This window comes from Calidris pugnax, unplaced genomic scaffold (genome assembly GCF_001431845.1).
Source record: "Calidris pugnax isolate Ruff unplaced genomic scaffold, ASM143184v1 scaffold83, whole genome shotgun sequence".
Taxonomy (NCBI): Eukaryota; Metazoa; Chordata; class Aves; order Charadriiformes; family Scolopacidae; genus Calidris; species Calidris pugnax.
In genome coordinates, this window is record NW_015090802.1 from 546802 (window position 1) to 554084 (window position 7283).

Sequence of the window (7283 nt, forward strand, 5' to 3'; positions counted from 1 at the left end):
GTGGGAGGGTCGGGGGGGGTGGCGGGGGCGTATTCCTCTGTTACACTGAGGCCAGAGGAGGATGGGGTCTGTGGAATGTAGCGCAGAGTTGTAGGGACACAGCCCAGAAGCAAATGTGCAATACGGCGGGGGAGGGGCAGCGCTTGGCTGGTCCCGGGGGGAGCAGGACCCTCCTCCGGGCTCGGGAGGGGGCGAAGGACCACGGAGCAAATGCAGGCACCATCCACACACCCACGCTTTGATTTAGGTTTGCTTTGTTTTGTTTTTTTTTTTTTAATCTCCTCTTCCCTTTGCAAAATTATTTCCCTCGACTTTGCTCGTTGAGAGAGAAGCTGCTGCCTTGGGGGAGCCGTTTCCAGGTGGGCTGTGGGGAGAGCGCGGTGGCGTTTTTGGGGCGAGAGGAGTGGGTTTTTGTACAAAGCGGAAGGCAGGGGCGGCTGGGGGCCGCTGCCCGCCTGTACGTACGTGTACATATGCACATATACACTTAGCAGTACCTGTACATTGAATTCACACACACGTATACATGCCCACACGCACAGCGCAGACGGTGCAAAGCACCTGGGTGAGAACGGGCACCTGTATAGCATATATTTTTACATGTACTATATCTAGATGTGTGTAAAAGTGTGTGTAAAAATATATACCCTGTGTGTAATCAGATGACTATTTTTTGCTTATCTCCCTGCTCTCTGGGTAGAGGAAGGATTGCGAAATATTTTTTAGCTCATTTTTCCCCTTTGTAGGTCTCCTTTTTTGGTCTGGCTTCTTGAAGCCAGAACTGCCACCACCACATTATTTTTTTTTTTGCCACCTCCTCAAAAATAAGCATTTGGCCCCATCCTGAGTGGTCTTGCTGGGGATTTCTCTTTTTTTGTTTGTTTGTTATGTTTGTTTCTTCACTTGTTTGAAGGAGTTGGGAGATCGTGTGCTACTTCCATTGGGGGTGGGGGTAGAATCCCACAGGAGTTGCAGCGAGGGTGTTGGTGATCCAGAAGGCAAAAAAAATAAATAAAAGTGAAATTCCGAATGATGTCTGAGTGACCATTGTATAACTGTCCAGTGGTGTCCCAGCAGAGCTGATCTGAGAGAGTCCTGCCTTGAATTCTCCAATGTGGAATTAGATTCCTGTAACTCGGGCTCAGCGTCGAGCGGTGTGGGTAGAGACATGGACTTACTGACTTGTTGGGGTGCACTGTCAGCTTTTTGGGGAGGGTTGTAAAGCAGTTTTAGAGATCTCTAGTGTTGAAATTGGGAACACCAGGCAATGGTGACAAGGGGTTTAATTTTATTTATTTTTTTTTATTTACTCTTCCCACTGTGGCTGCTGCTGGGGCGCAGGCCTGGAAAGCTGCTTTTCCCGGGGCTGGCACTCCCTGAAGTGACAAATTGATCTTCTTCGCTCCCCGGGGCTGCGCTGGCTCCTGCTCCTCGCTCGCTCGGTGCCGGGGTCTGGGGGCTGCGCTCCGTGGGGGCGGCGGTGGGCAGGGAGGGAGCGGGGCCCCGAGGCCTCCCCACGGAGATGGCTGGGCCCTGGCCTGAGCGCGGAGCCCTGCCTGAACCTCACTGTGTTTCCTGCCACCTTGGAGGAGAAGAACTTACAGCAGCGAAGACAAGCTGGCTGACTTAACGTAAAAAACAAACAAACAAACCCACCAAACCAATACTAAATAAACAAATGCCGTCTGAATTCCCAGCTGCCTGCTGTCTCTTTCCCTCCTTCTCCTCAGGGCGATGGCGGCCCTCAGCCCCGCCAAGATGGCGGCTGGGTGGGAGGGGGAGCTGTGCAGGGATTGGTGCCTCTGGCAGGAGTTCCGCCCCTCCTGCAGCTCTATAGGCTGTTCGTGCGGGTGTGGTGGGCAGTGATTGGCTGGTAGGACCAGCCACGCCCCCGTGCAGTGCGAGGGGCCCTGCTGTAGTTCCCTCCTGTATTTAATCTCTATCGCTTTACAAGTGTACATATACCTGTTAAAATGTACACTAATATAGACGTACATATCTGAAAAATATGTACTTCTACATATTTATTCATACCTTTAGATAAATAATTCTGTATTGCATATAAAGGTATATGCAATTTATAGCTCAGCCCTTCTGGGGCCAGAGGAAGAGGGCAGCCAATCACGGCGCTGCTTGAGAACACGTGGGTATGACGGCGTCAAGAAACGGCTGTCAGCCAATCACAGCGCTGTATGACGTTTAACAAAATGGCTGCTCCCAGCCACAAAATGGCGACTGAAACAAAATGGCTGCCCCCATGGTAGCCGGGGCCGTAGGCCTTCTGTGTCATATGTACTTCCGGGTAAAGCAGTAGGCGGGGCCGCTGCCCCTGCCAACCAATCACAACAGAGCGCATGCGTTCTGTGGCAAATGGGCGCTGAAGCCGCTGTGAGGGGGCGTGGCCCGATGGCTGCCCCGCCCCCTGCCGGAAGCCCCGCCCCCGGGGTCGGTGGCTGGGCCGTGTGAGGGCGCGGTAGCGGCTCCGACCGCGGCCGGGACGGGACGGGACGGGACGGGACGGGCAGGGCAGGGCAGCGCAGCGCAGCCCCTCTCCCGGCGCAGGGACCGGCAGTGCCGCACGCTGGGCCCGGCTGAGCCCGGGGGCTCCCCCTGCCCGCCCTGGGCCCGCAGAGGTGGGAGTGTGGCGCCCAGGCCAAGCTTCTCGGCGTGGCCTGCACCAGGAGGGATGGAGGTGGCTCGGGCCTTGCACCTCTGGCCACCGTGGTTCTCTCAGGCGGCAGCAGCCACACAGAGAGCGGAGCCCTGTGGCCCGGGAAGCACCAAGGCAGGCAGAGTCCCCTTGGTGCCCATGCACCGTCTCTTTGCGTGGGGTTTGTGCCTGAGGGCCCCATGTGAGTGGCTGCCGTGCCGGCTGTGCTTCCCCCGGGCTCTGGGAACCATGGCGCTGGCTGTGCTGTGAGCAGTGTGTGTGCTGCCTGGCTGGCTGTGCGACTCCCCTGCTGCCGCCTCAGCGCCCTGTGCTCAAGTCCAGCACCCCAGGCAGTGCTGAGACTGGGGCACCGTGGAGCCAGGCTGGTACGTGCCCTGCAGGGCCCTCCAGGTAAGAGGAGCACAGGGGGATACAGGAGGGGGATGGTTTGCACTGCCACTGCCTGACACGGCACTGGAGGTTTGGGGACCCTCAATACCCATAGCTTTAGCTTCTGGTTGCATTGTTTTGGGGTACAGGGTGGCACTGCACTGCCTCCTTGCCCCAGCAGTAGGGGATGCAGCTGCCAGGGAGGGTCTCCCGAAGCCTAACACCCCATGTGGGTATTCTGAGGGCAGTGTTGGCTGTGGCATGAGAAGTACGAAAGCATCTTGGTAACGAGGCTTTTCTGTGCTCAGTGCAAGGCATGAGTGTGCGCAGGGCAGAGCACAGGCCGGAGGTGAGGGGGCTGCAAGGCTTGGACACAGCTGGTGGTGGTCTGTCAGCTGGAGCCCTCCTGGGAGCACCAGTCCCAGCTGCTGCCCCAGAAGGCAGTGGTGAGGGGGCAGAACCGTGCCCCCCCTAGGTAAGGACACTCAGTGCTGTGCCAGGGGTGAGGATGGTGGCTGTCACCCCCGGTGCTCTCCTTGTGCCTGGGGGACGTTGCTCATTGCCCTGCAGCTGGGTGTGCCTAAGCCCTGCTGGGGGCCAGTGGCCCCTTGCCCATGGAGGCAAGCACAGTCCCCAAGCTCTGCCCGACCTGCCTGGGGGCCCCCAGGACCTGGCCCAGGCAAAGGCACCTCTTGTGCAGCTCAGGAACCCTGAGGTGCTGCTTGAGGCTGCAGGAGGGGCAGGCAGAGCTGGGAGGGGACGGCCCAGCTGTGTTTTACCCACAGCCCCTGTTGCTGTGCAGACCACCACCCCGAGCTGGGCTGGCAGGCACCTGCCCTGGCTGAATCTTGGCTCCAGCCCCCCTGGCTGTTCCAGCCCACATTCCTCACTGTGAACAGGCTGGGGAGGGGGGAGAGACCCTGTGGCTGTTCCTGTCACCAGAGCTGCCCAGGGGCTTCCCTGGAGCTGCAGGAGCGAGGCCTGGCTGGAGGCTGGATGCCTCCATCCTTCCACAGCCCCTGCCATGTGCCAGGGGGGTACAGAGCCCCTGGGGCCACCCTGTGCTGTGGGAAGCCAGGGTGTGAGGGCTGCAAAGGGCTCAAACTGGTGCCAGCCCCCTCTCCAGCCCCTGTGCTGGTCAAGAGCAGGTATCCCTCCCAGGGGAGGCAGGGCTTTGCGCTGGCACAGAGGCTGCAGCCCTGAGCCGGGGTGTGTGGAAGACACTAGTGGTTAAAATAGGGGTACTAGCACTCCTAGTGTGTGTGCAAGAGGCTGGGCGAGCCCCCGGGCCAGCACAGGAGCAGCCCCAGCAGCCCGGAGCCTGGCCGTGCTGCCAGCATCCATGCCCCTGCCCTGTGGGGCAGAGCAAGGCTGGCAGGGGCTGCTCCAGGAGCAGCTCTGCAAGACCCCTGCCCACCTCGTAGTGTTCCTGACCTGGGCAACCGTGTGTGGTGGAGCCCCACCGAGATGGCTTCTTTTTTCACAGAATCACAGAATCTTCTAGGTTGGAAGGGACCTTAAAGATCATCTTGTCCAACCGTCAACCTAACTGACAAAAATAGACACCCACACAACAAACAAGAAGCATCATCACTAAACCAGACCTCCCAGCACTACATCAACCCGGCTTTTGAACACCTCCAGGGATGGTGCCTCAACCCCCTCCCTGGGCAGCCCATTCCAATGCCTGAGAACCCTTTCAGTGAAAAAATTTTTCCTAATATCCAGCCTGAACCTCCCCTGGCGCAACTTGAGGCCATTTCCTCTCGTCCTGTCGCCTGTGATTTGAGAAAAGAGACCGGCCCCCATCTCTCTACACCCTCCTTTCAGGGAGTCGGAGAGAGCAATAAGGTCTCCCCTCAGCTCCTCTTCTCCAGGCTGAACAACCCCAGTTCCCTCAGCCTCTCCTCATAAGACTTATTCTCCAGACCCCTCACCAGCTCCGTTGCCCTTCTCTGGACCCGCTCCTTTGCCAAGGGGCTAGCGCTAGTATCGTCTCATTTTTCCAGTGCTGGCTGAAGGGAGACACAAACACATCACCCTCTGCCAAACGCTTCCTGGCTCCCAGGCGCCGGGATCCAAGGCTGTGGGAAGGAGTGTGTGAGGGCTGTGGGACCAAACGCCGATGGGGCAGGCGCAGGCCCGTGCCAGGCACCGGCCCCATATTTTTTTTTTTCCACCCCCAGCAATGCTCCTTGGAGCTCTTAAGCTGCTTTGGCTGAGTGTCAGGAGGTGGTGAGGGGGGAGCAAGTGAAGCCACCCACAAATGACATAGTCCAGTCTCAGGCACAGCTTGTATTTAAAAAAAAAAATACCAACCAAAACTAAAAAAACTTTTATTTGACAACAGAAAAAAAAAAAAGAAAAAAACAAAACAAAAGATATTTACAGTAGTTTTTTGCTCCATAAATTTCATTCCAATCATCCCTGCCCTCCCCACTCGTTCTGGTCTGTCCCCTGTGGCACAGACACAGCTCCTGCCCCGGGGCAGGAAACCGCTTTGGTTCCACTGGGGCAAAATGGGGGGGGGGGAAAAGACTAAAAAGCCTCTCCCTCCCCTGGGGGAGGAAACAGAACTGCTGGAAATGGGCGGTGACGGGGGAAGGGCTATCTAGAAATAAGGGGGGGAATCCTAAAATTGAGGGCTTTCCCCAGCGAGGAGGCAGAGGGTGAAGGCTGGACATGAACTGGGGCGGGGGGTGATGAGGAGGGGGGTGCTCAGGGGCACCCAGCAGCCCTTCCCGCAGCCCCTGAGCACTCGGGAGCTGCTCTGCCCTGGCACCTTCCTGCTGGAAAAAAAAAAAAGGGGGGGGGGGCTATGGGAAATACCAGTCCCCAAAATCAGTGCTTTTCCCTCCCAGGCCCCATCATCCCGCAGTGTGCTGCCCCCCAGCACCGCTGGCTCCAAGGCAGAGCACCAGATCCTGTGGAACGTTATTATTTCTAGTCATGCAATTTAATAATCAGGCTAATTACCTAGGATTAGTGTTTCTCAGGACAGATAACACAGGTGCATACGTAGCGCTATTTACCTTACATTTTACAGTGAAACAGCAATATCTCAGTCCCGGGAGCAGCCCCTGGGCTCCCGCTGGGTGACAGCGAGCGATGCCCAGCCAGGCCCTGTCCCCGAGCCCCAGAGCCAGCTCCCGGGTTGTCACTAGAGGTCCCCAGCGCCGCGGAGCTGGAGAGGAGCTGGGGACCGGGAGCACCAGGAGCTGGGGACAGGGAGCACCAGGAGCCGGTCCCTCGGCCTCCCCAGGGCAGCTCAGCAGCACTTGGCTGACGGGAGGGAGGACTCTGCTCTCCAGGAACCACGCTCGCACAACACACACGCCTCTTGCCAAACGTTGGGGGGTTTTTCTTTGTAAAAATAAAAAAAAAAAAAATTGAAAACAAGGAAGTTTAAGGAAGTTGGATAACAAAATTTCACAGTCTCAGCTTCGTGTCCGCCCCCAGCAGCAGCGGCGGGCAGCGAGGCGCTCTCCGTTCCGGGACACACATTCAGCAGGAACTCGAGAGGAGCGCGGGGAAGTTGTGGAAATGCTTATAGAACGAAAAAAAATACAAAAAAAAAACCAAACCACATATAATAAATCACAATTAAAGGGAAAACATTTCAACAAAAAATTGCTAAACAGCACCATAGAGATTTCTACTGGCAGCATCCGTAACACCCTAAGGCAGAAAGAGAAGGGTCCCGTGTTTTCCATGTGGAAAAAATGCCACAGACTTCAGGTTTCCAGTTCATCTGTCCTCGGCCCTTCCCTGGGCAAGGCAGGGCTCCCGGCCAGCACGAGGTGCCAGAAAGGCCCTCCACAAACAAAAGGGGGAAAAAAAGGAGGAGGGTGGGGGAGATCAAGAGATTTGGGAGAAAAAGCTTTTCATCCACAGTCCTTAAAACAGATACCAACTTTAAAAAAAAAAAAAACAAAAAACAAAAAAATTAATTCTCTCTTTCTCTCCCTGAAGAAACGGTGTTGGCTGGACCCTTGTTTACAGGAGAGAGAAAAAGAAGTCAGCAGGTTTTCCGAGGGGAGCTCTGAGACCGGCGGCAAGGAGAGGTCAGTAAAGCTCCAAAGGTCTTTTCACAACAGCCAGATCCTCCCGGGGCACGTCCCCCTGGGCGCAGGGGCAGCGGGCAGGGGGCACGGCCCCAGCGAGAGGGCGGCAGGATGGGATGGTCCTTCCTCTCCCCCCTCGGCTGAGGGAGAGCAGAGCCCCCCGGGGGGGGGGGGCTGGG